General features: G+C 45.7%; 1 protein-coding gene across 7 annotated transcripts in view; it reads right to left on the reverse strand.

Annotated features, from left to right (window-relative positions):
* SIPA1L3 (signal induced proliferation associated 1 like 3) overlaps positions 1 to 15,803 on the reverse strand; it is a 353,179-nt gene that overhangs the window by 320,673 nt on the left and 16,703 nt on the right. The gene's annotated exons all lie outside the window — the stretch shown is intronic.

Raw genomic sequence — 15,803 nt, forward strand, 5'->3', positions numbered from 1 at the left:
TGCACGCGAAAAGGCGGCTGCCAGACTTTGCTGCTGGCTTGCTTGCGGAGCACGGAGAGGACGGGCCGAGTTCGCTACTGGCTTACTCCCTGCACTCAGAGAAGGTGGACAGCTAATGCACGGCAGCTAGCTTTCTTGTTCAGGAGGAAAACAGAACCACCCTATTGCTCTTAGACAGCCCCAGTCAGGAAGAGGCCAGACTATCAGGAAATGGGCAGAGGTGTGTGAAGCCAGTGGCCATTACTGTGGGACTCAGAAACCAGATCCTCGTAGGGAGGGGCTGACCAAAGCTTGTCTGTACCACCCTGAGACTCCGCCCCATCCAAGCAGAGCACAGAAGCCCCTCCCAGTCCAGTGGCTAGCTTTCTCGTTCGCCGCGAATAGGACTCTCCTAGGGAGGGACAGACAGGAATCCAAAGCTGGTCTGCACCTATACCAAAGAAGTACGCATGCCTGCAACCAATCTTGGAGGATTCCCCAAGGCTTGTCTGTGCCACCCCGATACTCCACCCCATCCAAGCAGAATACAGAAACCCTCCTAGCTGAGACACTTCTGATCCTCATAGCCAATTGGCTTGGAGATCAACACTTCCCAGTGACACCAACAACAAGCAAGGCTTAACAACAAGACTGCACACACAGCCCACAAAGGGCTACACCAAGACTGTCCACGTCTGGTAACTGGGAGGCTGACCCACTGAACCATATAGGACACCTTAGCACACAAAGCCATCCTACCAACTCAGGGAAGCTGTGAAAATGCCGAGACAAGGAAACAGATCGCAAACAAAAGAAATGGAGGACAAGAAGCGACTGGATATAGAGTTCAAAACCACGGTTATAAGGTTTTTCAAGAATTTCCTGGAAAAGGCCGATAAAGTAAATGAGATCTATGAGGATGTGAAAAGGGATCAACTAAAAATAAAGAATACATTGTCTGAAATAAAAAAAAAATTATACAGAGTCCTAAAAACAGAATGGAAGATCGCAAGAAACAAGTCAAAGATTTGGAACACAAAGAGCCAGAGGATACTCTTCCACAGAAGCAAGAAGATAAGAAAATCCAGAAAGTTGAAGATAGTGTAAGAAACCTCTGGGACAATTTCAAACGAACCAATATCAGAATTATAGGCGTCCCAGAAGAAGAGAGAGTGCAAGATACCGAAAACCTATTTGAAGAAATAGTGACAGAAAACTTCCCCCACCTGGTGAAAGAAATAGACTTAAAAGTCCAGGAAGCGCACAGAACCCCAAACAAAAGGAATCCAAAGAGGAACACATCAAGACACATCATAATTAAAATGCCAAGAGCAAAAGACAGAGACAATTACCCTGTTTCCCCAAAAGTAAGACAGTGTCTTATGTTATTTTTGCTCCCAAAGATGTGCTAGGTCTTATTTTCAGGGGATGTCTTATTTTTCCATGAAGAAGAATACGGTACACATTTATTGTTAAATGAAAATAAAGGAAATTTATTACCTGTATACAATATGGTAGTACAGTAGTTGTCAACACAAACCAGACAAACTGAATCCTACAGTATCAAGAATTTACTCATTTATTCAATGACAATCATGTCACCATCTTCTGGAACATCATCATAACAATCCAATTCCTGAATTTCCTGGTGAATTTCTTGTGACTCCATTTCTTTCAGAATCAGTGGACCAAATCTCTCATGTTTAGCCTAGGGGGAGAGGGGGCTTATTTTCGGGGGATGACTTATATTTCACTCAGAAGGAAACCTGTAAGTAGGTCTTATTTTCGGAGGATGTCTTATTTTCAGGGAAACACGGTAAAAGCAGCAAGAGAAAAGCAGATAGTTACCTATAAAGGAGCACCCATACCGTTGTTAGCTGATTTCTCAACAGAAACCATGCAGGCCAGACAGGAATGGCAAGAAGTATTCAAGGTGATGAATAGCAAGAACCTACAGCCAAAAATACTCTACCCAGCAAAGCTATCACTCAGAATCGAAGGCCAGATAAAGAGCTTCACAAATAAAAAAAAAACTAAAGGAGTTCATCACCGCCAAACCAGAATTATAGGAGTTGCTGAAGGGGATTCTTTAGGAAGAGGAAGAAGATAAAGATAAAAATTATGATCAACAATTACATAACTATCAACAAGTGAAACTAAAAACCAAGGGAATTAAAAAAATCTGATGAACAATATTAACTGTTGAATATAACAGAATCAGAGGTGCGGAAGAGGAGTGGACTGACAATTCTCAGGGAAAAGGGGAGTGGGGAGTGCGGGAAGATACTGACCATAAACTGTGCACATATGGATGAGGACAATGGGGGGGTGGGGATAAGGCAGAGAGTGAGGTGGGAACCTGGTGGAGGAGAGCAATTTGGGGGGAGAGAAAGGGGAACATTTCTGAACAATAAAGATTTATTTTAAAAAATTATGAACAAATATATATCTATCAATAAGTGAATCTAAAAATTAAGTGAATAAAAAAATGTGATGAACAGAATAAACTGGTGAATATAATAGAATCAGGGGCATAGAAAGGGAGTGGACTGACAATTCTCCGGGGGAAGGGGGTATAGGGGGTGCAGAAGAGACTGGACAAAAATGGCACACCTATGGATGAGGACATATGGGGGGGGGGGGGTAAGGACAGAGAGTGGGATGAGAACCAGATGGAGGGGAGTTATGGGGGGGGGGGGAAGAAGAACAATTGTAATAATCTGAACAATAAAGATTAAATTTAATAAATAAATAAATAAATGATAAATAAATAAATATTCCAAAGTTTATTTTTAAAGTTTGACATTAAAAAACAACAACAGCCGAAACCAGTTTGACTCAATGGATAGAGCGTTGGCTTGAGACTGAAAGGTCCCGGGATCAATTCCAATCAAGGGCATGTGCCTTGGTTGTGGGCATATCCCCAGAAGGGGGTGTGCAAGAGGCAGCTGATCGATGACTCTCTCTCATCGAGTTTCTGGCTCTCTGTCTCTCTCCCTTCCTCTCTGTACAAAATCAATAAAATATATTTTAAAAAAACAAAACAATAACAACAAAAAATCAGCTGCTAAAATATTTGCTGCTGGTATTAGTGGAAATGGTCCACCTGTGCATAAGGCACTTAAGGAAAATGAATTCAACACAATTATAATAATCAGTCATTTGTGAATGTTGTAATTCATCCTACAATAAAAAAGTAATATGCAAATTAATCATCACTCTGCTATACTCACCAGCCATGCCCACGAGCAAATCAGAGCAAGTATGCAAATAAATCCAACCAAGATGGCTACCAGAGGGAGTCTTGGGTTTCCCTGGCAACAGAGGAAGCCAAGCTTTCCACACACCCTGGCCAGCCCAGGCCTCCACTCAAGGATACAAAGTTTCAATTATAGAAATGGAGACAGCCTCAGATAGAACAGTAGGCTTGGCTCTGCTCCAGGCTACAAAGTTTCAATTGTATCATAGAAGGTAAATAAATTCCAGATACCAGGGCCTTGGCTTGGGTCGCCAGAGGACGTGGCTGGCCTGCAAACCACCACAGGCTCCTCCCTCAGGCCGCCCCATGCCCCAAGGGAACCCCCACCCTGATCTGGGACACCCTTCAGGGAAAACCAGCCTGCCTTCACCTGTGCACCAGGCCTCTATTCTATCTAATAAGAGTAATATGCAGATTGACCATTACTCCAACACACAAGATCAAGATAGCTGCCTCTATGTGGTCAAAGATCCTGCCTCCATGTGGACACAAGATGGCCACCACAAGATGGCCAGCAGGGGAGGGCAGTTGGAAGGCACCAGGCCTGCAAAAGAGGGCTTTTGAAAGGGACCAGGTCTGCAAGGGAAGGCAGTTGGAGGCGATCAACCCTGTAGGGGAGGGCAGTTAGGGGTAGCCAGGCTGGCAGAGAAGGGAAGTTTGGGTGAAACAGGCTTGTAGGGGAGCAGTTAGACATCAATCAAGCTGGCATGGGAGTGATTAGGGGGTGATCAGGCTGGCAGGCAGAAGTGGTAAGGGGCAATCAGGAAGGAAGGCAGGCAGGCGAACAGTTGGGAACCAGCAGTCTTGAATTGTGAGAGGGATCCCAGATTGGAGAGAGTATGTAGGCTGGGCTGAGGAACATCACCACCCTCTCTGTGCACGAATTTCATGCTCCGGGGCTCTAGTTATTAATAATTATGTATAACAGAAAATTGTAAAAATTAAGTTACAAAATTTTTATTAAAACAATTCTTACATTCCATTATATTGGCTGGGCCACAAAAATATTCATTGTGGGCCACATACGGCCCACAGGCCACGAGTTTGACATGTTTGATCTAGAGGTATCATCCTGGTGTCTGGGAACTTCTCTAAGAATCATTTTTAGGGAACACTTCAGAACTGGTAAAGTTGCTGGCTACCTAATCCAGCAGTTAGACTTCCCCTTTAACAGTAATAAAATATGATTTTTAGCTAAGAACAAGAAGGCCATGTGAAATAAAGACATTTCATAAATTCCCTTGCAACTATATATGATACTGTGATTAAGTTCTGGGCAAGAACCTAAAAGCAGAATTCTTGTGTGTAACTTCCATTAAGTCTTTTTAAAAAGACAGGGTATCCATTCTCACCCCTTCTTTCCTGTTTACTGGGACATAATGGCTGGAACAGGAGCAGCCAAGGTGGAGCAAAAAGGGAGAAGGAACCTGGATCTCTGATAAGAGTGCAGCCATGGCCTGCTTATCACTGGGGTCATGTGTGTGAGAGAGAGAAATAAATTTCTGTCTTGGTTAGACCATTGTCATTTTGTTTTATATACAACTAGAGGCCCACTGCAAATTCGTGCACATTGAAAGAAAACTAATTAGAAAAATTTAATGTCACTATTCACCCTTTCTCTACAATAGAAATGTCAACCAAATTCATGATCGACAATGACAGATGGAAACACACACATGCAATTGGCACCAGCGAGAGCTTTATATCTATACTAGAGGCCCGGTGCACAAATTCATGCACTGGAAGGGTCCCTAGCGGTTGCTGGCCAGTACTCTCTCTCTTCCCCTGGCTGCCTGCCACCATCAGGGCTTCACTCCCTTCCCTTGGCTAGCCCCACCCCCTGGTCGAACTGGACAACTCCTGGTCAAGGGGACAATTTGAATACTATGTTTTTATTATATCCTCTATACTAATAAAAGCTTACATGGCCCTCATACAAAACATCATCACAAGATGACCATCACAAGATGGCCACGTGCACAGTGGAGGTGGGACCCTGCAGCAGCTCCACTTGGTGAGGCCTGAGGGTTCCACGGCTCCGTGCAACATGGAGGAGGCGAGTCCCATAGTCTCCATCACCTCACGTGGAGGAGGTGAGTTCTGGAGGAGGAGGCGGGTCATGGCAGGGGAGGGCAATTGTGGGTGATCGGGCTGGCAGGGGAGGGGGGGGCCAATCGGACCAGGAAGGGAGCAGTTAGGCATCAATTAGGCCAGCAGGGGAGCAGTTAGGGGACTATCAGGCTGGCAGGCAGAAGCGTTTAGGGGCAATCAAGCAGGCAAGCAGTTAGGAGCCAGATGTCCCGGATTGTGCGAGGGATGTCCAGCTGCCAGTTTAGCCAGACATCCCCCGAGGGGTCCCAGATTGGAGAGGGTGCAGGCTGAGCTGAGGGACTCCCTCCACCCCCGTGCACAAATTACATGCACCAGGCCTCTAGTATATAATAAAAGGCTAATATGCAAATCGACCCAACAGCAGAATGACCAGTCGCTATGACACACACTGATCACCTGGGTCCCTGATAAGGGTGCAGCCATGGCCTGCTTATCACTATAATGCTCAATGCAAGAGCTGCCCCCTGGTGGTCAGTGTGTTTCAACAGGGGGAGCACCTATCAATCAGAAGGCAGGCTCATGGCTGGAATCACAGCAGCGGTGATATAAGCCTTTCCTACCTCCAAGGCAGCCCTAAGGTTGTCCGTCTGCCGGCTTAGGCCCACTTCCCATGGGGAAAGGGCCTAAGCCATCAGTCAGACATCCCCCCAGGGCTCCCATACTGCGAGAGGGTGCAAGCAGGCTGAGATACCCTCGTCCCTGAGTGCACAGATTTCATGCACCTGGTCTCTAGTAGGATATACAGTATAAACGCCTGAGCAACCATTATGACCGAACAACTGGAATGACCAGTGGACCAGACACTATGACACATATTAACCACAACGGGGCTGACACTCAACACAAGAGCTTCCCCCGGTGGTCAGTGGACTCCCACAGCCAACCTCCTGCAGCCAGCCACCCTCCCGCAGCCCTTCCCCCTGGCCAGCCAGCCAGCCAACTTCCCATAGCCCCTTCCTCTCCCCACTAGCTGGCCAGGCCAATTGGGACTGGGTGAGATGCCCCAATTGGCCTCAAATGCTGGCCAGGCCAAGGAACCCAACCCATGCACAAATTCATGCCCTGAGCCTCTAGTACATAGATATAAACTTGCTTAATTAGACCTGTTTTTTTATTTAGCTAAACTTTTTCCAGCCCAGTGAAGCATCCCAACTTTTCTTTCAGCAAACTGTCAATAATACAGCAGTAAATATCAACATGAAGCACATTATTATTGTAGATCACACAGGGAGAACAAAGGGTGAAATATTTAACTGCAGCCGTGTTTGACTACATTCTGTGCAGTGACAAAACCTGAAGTAATTTCCAAGTTCCACCATTTCTTACTTCTTTTCAGTTGGGTCAAGTTTCTAAACTTTCTAAATCTCCATTTTCCAGCTAATGAAAAAAAAATATATAGGATTCCACCAACTCTCCTATCTACCTACTCTAGGGCTTCTGTGAGGATCAAATGAGATGAGGCACAGGAAAAATGTTCATAGACATTTGGTTAAAGTGTAAAATGTTTCTACCTGGTTATAAAGCAAGTCGTATTCTTGAGCTGAAGAAGCTGTAAGCAGGCTAGTCACTAGGGAGAGGAAGCCAGGCACTGCTACGTGACATCATTACCCAGCACCCATAGGCACCATCTCCAGGGTGGGTTGGGCTATGGGCTCCATTTTGCACCATGGGGTCTTTGGCAGCATCGGCTGCGATTTAGTGGGCTATGGCTCCAGGGTGGTTCCAGGGCCTGTGTCCCATTTGAGGAAAGCCAACTGTTACTTTGTCAGCCAGGTCCATGCTGCCATTTCTCTGTAAATGGCAAATGTGCATCACCATAGCTCCTGCCCTCTGGTGGTCCATGTGCATCATAGCCACCATCAGACAATGGGAAGGATACTTACCGTGTTTCCCCGAAAATAAAACATCCTCCGAAAATAAGACCTACTTACAGGTTTCCTTCTGAGTGAAATATAAGGCATCCTCCCCGAAAATAAGGCCTTACCTAGGCTCTGTCTCAGAATGAAAATTAATTTACCGTAAACTGGTCGCTAGGGCCGCCCCAACTGGCGTCTAGCAACCAGTGACATTAAGCGGAGTCCTGACGTCACTGCTGTGGGGGTGTGGGGGGGGGGGATTCCGAAGTGAGTGGTGAGCACGGGGCGGGAGAGAGGAGAAGACTTTCGCAGATGCATGTAGAAGAACAGGACGATTAGAGCAGACAGGACGTGGCAAAGGTGGTAAGTGCTGGTCTGTCTCTGGTGACACTACCTGATGCTCATGACCGCCCTCATGATGACTGAAGGTTCTCAGTCAGTGGCAGACCCTGCTCCAGCCCAAAACCAGGCCCCAGCAAGCCCAGTGACAGTCCCCAGGCAGGCCACAGGAGGTAAATGTCTGATAAAGGGTAGGGGAGATGTCTGGTGAAGATGCTCAGTGGCACAGGGGTGGGGGAAGGGGGATCACTTAAAATGACACAGGAGAATCAGAGGGGGCAATCAAAATGACACAGGAGGATCAAAAGGGGTTACTAAAATGGTAATCCCCCTCTGATTCTCCTGTGCCATTTTGATTCCCCCCTCTGATACTCCCTGTGTCATTTTAAGAGATCCCCCTCCCCCCACCTTGATACCCCAATTCTTTCTTTTTTACCCCTAGAAATGAGCGCAAAAAGAAAAAGCTACTCCGTGGAGTACAAGAAAGGAATTGTGGAAGACTCTTGGGGCCAAAATCTTACTGCTTTCTGCAAAGAGAAGATGCTGACTATCCAATTGGTCTGAAAATGGTGAGCAGAGTATGGTAACCTCATTGAACAAGTGGACAAGGGAAATGCTAAAAAGCCCAAGTGTGGATCAGGTCGGCAACCATTATTTTCCGAGCTGGAAGACCTGATCTGTGAATGGATTGTTGACAGGAGAGCAGAGGCTTTGGTTGTGAATAGGGCTCAGATTCAAGAATTTGCCCTTGCAATGGCACCACAGTTTGACATAGCCCCAGAAGACTTCAAAGCATCACAACACTGGCTGGATAATTTCCTTCAGCGAAGTGAACTGTCTTTAAGATCTACAACATTGTTTAGGTTGGAAGATACTCAAGTTATTAAGCGAGCACTTGCATTCAAGTCCTTTATTGATGATGCTGACTTCTCTAAATACAATCTTTCCAACATGATCGTAAGGATGAAACTGCAGTGTTTATAGGCCAATCATCTCAAACAACATTGAACAGCAGGGTGCCTCCTTAGTGTACATTCCCTCCACTACTTACGAAAGTGCATGTGTTTCCTGCATTTTGCCAATTCTTCTGGATGGCACTAAAATCCCACCTTTAATCATTTCTAGGGGCAAGAAAAAAAAGATTGAACGTGTTTTGGGCGTTTTTATTCTTGAAACTGAAAAAGCCTTGCCGAGACCGGTTTGGCTCAGTGGATAGAGCATCGGCCTGCAGACTGAAAGGTCCCGGGTTCGATTCCGGTCAAGGGCATGTACCTTGGTTGCGGGCACATCCCCAGTAGGGGGTGCGCAGGAGGCAGCTGGTCGATGTTTCTCTCTCATCGATGTTTCTAACTCTCTATCCCTCTCAATTCCTCTGTGTAAAATCAATAAAATATATATTAAAAAAAAAAAAAAAGTTGCAGTGATAAAAAAAAAAAAAAAAAAAAAAGCCTGGGCCACACAAGCAGTTATAAGGAAGTGGGTCGATTTAATGCTACCGCTTGTTATGCAAGGGAGCCAAAGAGGTCTGCTAGTCTGGGATGCAGCCAGCACTCACTGCACTAAAGACATGAAGACATTTCTTCACAAAAGAAAAATAGATCAGATAATGATTCCCACAGGAATGACTACCATCTCCAGACTCTTGATATTGCAATAAACAAGCCATTCAAAGACAATTTGCACATAGAAATTAATGACTACATTGAAAATAGAATGGAGAGAAATCAGTGTGGAAACTTTGTGAAATCTAAACTGCAAGAAGTTGTGACTTGGGTGAAGAATTCATGGGAGAAAATCACTGACAGTTGCATTGCAAATGCTCTGCGAGCAGGCTACCTTGACAAGAAGTACTCATTTAAAGACTGAGCTATTGCTAAACATGAGAGTTGGTCCACTGATTCTGAAAGAAATGGAGTCATAAGAAATTCACCAGGAAATTCAGGAATTGGATTGTTATGATGATGTTCCAGAAGATGATGACATGATTGTCATTGAATAAATGAGTAAACTCTTGATACTGAGGATTCACAGTTTGTCTGGTTTGTGTTGACAACTACCGTACTACCGTACCATATACAGGTAATAAATTTCTTTTATTTTCATTTAACAATAAATGTGTACCGTATTCTTCTTTATGGAAAAATAAAACATCCCCTGAAAATAAGACCTAGCGCATCTTTGGGAGCAAAAATTAATATAAGTCACTGTCTTATTTTCGGGGAAACAGGGTAGCATATTAGCCTTCTATATATATAGATAGATTTTCTATTATATGCCGTTGAAATTAATCCTAATATATCTGAAGTAAAAAAGCTATGTATAGAGTGGGTGGAACAGATACAGTCATCTACACCAATAAAAGAGAAACATGCAAATTGCCATCACTCCGCTACACCCACCAGCCAATCAGAGCCAGTATACAAATTAACCCAACAATGATGGTGGTTAATTTGCATATGCAGGTGTGGAGCGAAGACTGAAGACAGCGTAGAAGGAAGAGGGCGGGAAAGCAGAAAGTGGGGCAGTGGCAGTGACAGGAGGGAAAGCACGGGGCAGCAGTGGCAGGGGGAGAGAAGTCCACCTCAGCAGGCTTCACTCCCTTCTCTGCTTTGCTTAGGCTGCGGGAAGCCCTATTCTTGCAGGAATCTTCCTGCAAGGGGCCTCTAGTATATTTATACAAATGTATAAAATTGCCTATAAATTGAGTGATTCTTCTTGGAATGACACAAAGAAATAGACAGAAGAGAGGAAACAATCAAGGAAATGATGACATGAGATTATAAAACTTTTATTAGGTTAAATAGGCTGCTGCCCAGGACTAATAACCAAAGTATACAAAGAACATCTACAAATCAATTAGAAAAAGAAACAAAAGGGATGAACAGGTTATATCAGAACAAAAAACATAAATGAAAAGATATTTACTGGTTTCCAGAGGAATACAAATGAAAACCATGAGATTTCATTTCATATGCATCAAACTGGCAAAAATAAAAAAGCTTCACAATACCTGGCTGGTATGGTTCAGTGGTTGAGCATCAACCCATGAACAAGTAGGTCTCAGTTTCGATTGCTGGTCAGGGAATATTCCCAGGTTGCAGGCTTGATCCCCAGTAGGAGGTGTGCAGGAAGCTGATTGTTTCTCTCTCATCACGGATATTTCTCTCTCTCTCTCCATTCCTTTCTCTGAAATCAATTTTATATACACACACACACACACACACACACACACACACACACACACAGAGTAGAGTCCCAGTGCAGGAAATTCGTGCACGGGGTGGGGGGGGGGGTGTCCCTCAGCCCAGCCTGCACCCTCTCCAATCTGGGACCCCTTGAGAGATGTTAAACAGGCAGTCAGCTCCCTCTCACAATCCAGGACTACTGGCTCCCGACTGCTCGCCTGCCTGCCTCCCTGATTGCTCCTAACCACTTCTGCCTACCAGCCTGATCACCCCCTAATCACTCCCATGCCAGCCTGATTGATATCTAACTGCTCCCCTGCAAGCCTGTTTGACCCCAACTTCCCTCCTCTTCCAGCCTGGCCACCCCTAACTGCCCTCCCCTACAGGGTTGATCGCCTCCAACTGCCCTCCCTTGCAGACCTGATCCTTTTCAACGGCCCTCCCTTGCAGGCCTGGTGCCTCCCAACTGCCCTCCCCTGCTGGCCATCTTGTGGTGGCCATCTTGTGTCCACATGGAGGCAGGATCTTTGACCACATAGGGGCAGCCATCCTGTGTGTTGGAGTGATGGTCCATCTGCATATTACTCTTCTATTTGATAGGATACTGAGGCCTGGTTCATGGGTGGAGGCTAGCTGGTTTGCCATGAAGGGTGTCCCAGGTCAGCGTGGAGGTTCCCTTGGGGCATGGGGCGGCTTGAGGGAGGAGCCTCTGGTGGTTTGCAGGCCAGCCAGGCCCTCTGGCGACCCAAGCCGAGGCTCTGGTATCTGGAATTTATTTACCTTCTACAATTGAAACTTTGTAGCCTGGAGCAGAGCCAAGCCTCCTGCTCTCTTCATGGCTGCAGCCATTTTTTCTTGGGATTTATCTTCTATAATTAAAACTTTGTATCCTTGAGTGGAGGCCTAGGCTGGCCAGGGTGTGTGGAAAGCTTGACTTCCGATGTCAGGGAAACCCAAACCTCTCAACTGCTCTCTGTGGCTGCAGCCATCTTGGTTGGGATTAATTTGCATTCTCACTCTGATTAGCTGGTGGGCATGGCTGGTGGGTGTAGCTTGAGCGGAGTGATAGTTAATTTGCACATTACTCTTTTGTAAGGTAGGATACTTTTTAAAGGACAGACTGAAAAGTAAAAAGGGACTTGAAATCAATTTATAAAAATAATTATCAGGCCCCAACTGGATACCTCAGTTGATTAAGAGCATTGTTCCAATATGGCAAGATTGTGGGTTTGATCCCTCATCAGGATACATTTAAGAACAATCAATCTATACTATAAATCTATACTATAAAACCAGTTGACCAGATATCTTTCAGATGTTCGACTTCCTTCCGGATAAAGACATGGGTAGGGGGGCCCAGGTAGAGGTAGTTAGGGGCAATCTGGCCAGCAGAGGAGCAAGCAGTTAGGGGCCAGATCAGGCCGGCGTGGAGGAGCAAGCAGTTAGGAAGTGCATCAGACCTGCAGAGGAGAGCAGAGAGGGGCAATCAGATCAGCAGTGGAGGGCAGTTGGGGGCAATCAGGCCAGCAGGGAAGGGCAGTTGGGAGAAATCAGGCCAGCAGAGGAGGGCAGTTGGGAGCAATCAGGCTGGCAGGGGAGCCATTAGGTGGTGATCAGGCCAGCAAGGGAGCATTTAGGGGGTGATCAGGCCAGCCGACAGAGGCAGTTGGGGGTGATCAGGCAGGCAGACAGGCAGGTGAGAGGTTAGGAGCCATCGGTTCCAGTGGCTGAGGGACACCCTCCCCCCCTGCCCCATGCACGAATTTCATGCACTGGATCTCTAGTTAATGCATAAATATGTAAAAAACAAATCAATCTCTCTCTCTCTCACTCCCTCTCCCTTTCTTCCTCTCTCTCTAAAATCAATTTAAAATAAAATAATTAGCATCCCCTTTTACTGAGAGCTTTCTATGTACTAGACACATTTCTAATTAGGTAACCTGATCTCATTTTAACTTCTCACTTAATGCAGGTACTATTAATTATTCCCATTTTTCAGGTAAGGAAACTTAGGCCCTAAGAAGATAAGTATTGTGTCCAGAGTTGAGGCAGTACTAGTATATGAGCATTATGTACAATGGACTCCCAGGAAAGTCCCCCAAACCACCGTACTTGGAACTCAAAGGCACCTCCTCTAATTCTCTGCACATTTTTCAAATAGCAGCAGGCCCTCAGGTGTGATAATGTGTGATATACAAACCTCAGTCCCATGCTCTTGGGAGAGATCCCAGAGAGCCACTGACCTTGTTCCATGGAGTGTGGGGAAGCCATTTCAGGATATTCTTACAGAATCAACCACTGACACTGGGAGCCAGAAAACTGCTGAAGAGATGTCAGCTATTACACAGCAAGACTCTTCAAGCTCACCAATTAATTAAAACCTGTTCAGTCCCAGAACAAGAACTATTGCCTGCGAAAGCAGGGAAGACTGATAAACTGTGCCTGGCCAGTTACCATTCCTATTTCCTAGGCATTCCATGACCTTCCTGTCATAGGAAGACTGAGCAAAACCTAGTTATAATATATAGTCAAATTCCACATACAGGGGGGTGTATGTGTATGGGTGGTATCTCCAACAAAGCCTTCTCCACCTAGTTAACCTGCACACATCCTCTACATTCACTAGCACCAAGGCCATCTCTTCCATGCCATATGCACCCAGGCTATCCAGATGACCCACTGCTAGGGCTGGACTATGCAGATTGAATGGGCTGAGGGACAGGAAGCCAGAAGGTTGAAGGCTACAGGCAGGCCCAAGAACTTGCTGGGAGACCAAGGAGAGGGTGTGTGCATGCCACCTCCCTCCCAGCCACATGTCTGTGGATATGCTGACATCCTACTAAAACCCCAAATGAATACAGCCACCGATCCTTGGACAAGGTTACACCTGCACCCGATATCATAATTCATTCATAAAATAATTTATCCCACACCCACCACATGCCAGGAACTGGTAGAGTCAAGGATAGAGACATATCCCTATGATTTCATGGAGCATACAATTAGCAGTAAGGATGGGGGGGAGGAGGGGAGACAGATAATGCATGTCAAGTAGGAATAAATGCCATAAAGAAAAAAAAGCGGCCTGCCCAGTGTGGCTCAGTTGGTTGGAGTATTGTCCCATACACTGAAAGGTTGCAGGTTCAATTCCTGATCAGGGCACATAACCTAGGTTGCTAGTTTGATCCCTGGTTGGGGTAGGTATGGGAAGACAATCAATTGATGTTTCTCTCTCATACTGATGTTCCTTTCTCTGTCACACACACAAAAATCAATAAATATGCCCTCAGGTGAGGATTAAAAGAAAAAATAAAGCAGAGTAAAGAGCTAAAGAGTGAGTGATGAAGGTACTATTTAAGGACAGAGACCTCACTGAGAAGGTGACATGTGAGTAGAGACCTGATGGGGGAGGGAGCTTTAGAGATACTGGGGCAAGTGTTCTAGACAGAGGGAACAGGCAAGGCAAAGGACCTGAGGGAGGAGCAGCAGGAGGGCGGTATAGCTGGAATATAGCCAGCAGCAGTTGAGATGTCCGAAATAAGATCATACATAGGGTTTGGGGGCCTAGTGGTTGGGGTAGGGGCACAGGGATAGCTGACACTGAGTAACACTCCATGGCCAAGGTGTGAACACTTTACATATACTAGAAAGGTGAGTGGGTACTGCTCTTTCCCCCCATTTTATCAGATAAGGAAATAGGTCCAAAGAGGGAAAGGAACTCACCTGAGACCACACAGCTTATCTGTACCAGACTGGAATGCCCCATACCACATGGCACAGAAGTTTGCATCCCATAGGAGCTCAACACTGACCCATTCATTCTCCAGGGAGAAATATCCTACATTTCCTCCTCACTCCCTCAATACTCCACCCCCCTTTTCTTCACAGTTTGGAGCAGACAGGTAAATATTTCATGCAAGAGGCAGGAGGGGGGAAAAAGAAAAAGGAAGACAAAAAAAAACAAAAACAAAAAAATCCACCAGTCTAGTTCCCAAAAGGGAGAAGCAGTATTATTAACTTTCTCTACTCTACAAGTCACTACCAACTTAACAAACATGACTCACCTAAAAGATGTCCCAAATATAGCACTGATCACAAAGTAGGCAGGTCCAGACTCTTGAGCCTGGTTCTCCAGGCAAAGTTCACCTAATTGAGCTCTGCAGGCTGCCTCGGCCTTGGTGGTGCCTTCCCCAGCCACTTGCATGTTTGGAATGCGGAAACGGGAACCTGCCGTGCCAGCTCCTAACAGGATCTTATTCAACAGCCACAAGAAAATGCCAACCACTGGAGTTCCCCAAGAGATGGCTGCTTGGTGTTTGTGAACAGGCACGTAACCAGAAAGGACTGTTTTGGGGAGGGAAATAAAAGGACTCCTTACTCATCAGACACCTAGTCTGAGGAGCCTGAATGGGCTTAAGAAAAAGCTCAAAGGTGTCAAAGAGTGCTAGCCTGTTACCTCCACTCCAGGAAACAGGCCACCTGTTCTCTGACCAAGGCAGGGCTGGATCTGTGCCCACAGTATGCCCCCTGCCCTGGGCTTGTGCCTGCCCACTTCCTTCACAATCTCACAATCCAAAGGTGGACTTCTTTCCCTGTGCGGAGAGGGAACTAGTTCAAAGAGGCAACAACAGAACTTAATGATTAAGCATTTCTGCTGAAGACTCTGGCTAGCTCTGGAAGCACAACGGAATGGCTAAACCTAATTAATAACCACCAAAACATGAGAGCTTCTCTGCACAAGGTACTATTCTAAGCACTTCATAGGAATTCTCTCCCCTAGTCCTCACAGCTGCCCTTTAAGTAGGTACTATTATCATTTCTATTTTACAGATGAGAAAATTCTGGAACAGAAAAGTCACAACAAGAAAGGGGTGAAACAACTCTTGGTTTTTAGTTCTTAACCATTCCACTAGATCTCCTCTTAAGAAAGACCAGTCCTCCTCCTGGGCCTCAGTTTCCTTATCTGTAAAATGGAATGAGTGTGAGAGATTAGTGAAATCTTTTTGGTGAACACTTAGCCCCAACCCACAAAAAATGCTCAATAACTATCAGCTGCAATTATTAAATGCTGAC

This window comes from Pipistrellus kuhlii, unplaced genomic scaffold (assembly GCF_014108245.1).
Source record: "Pipistrellus kuhlii isolate mPipKuh1 unplaced genomic scaffold, mPipKuh1.p scaffold_m20_p_38, whole genome shotgun sequence".
Lineage (NCBI taxonomy): Eukaryota > Metazoa > Chordata > Mammalia > Chiroptera > Vespertilionidae > Pipistrellus > Pipistrellus kuhlii.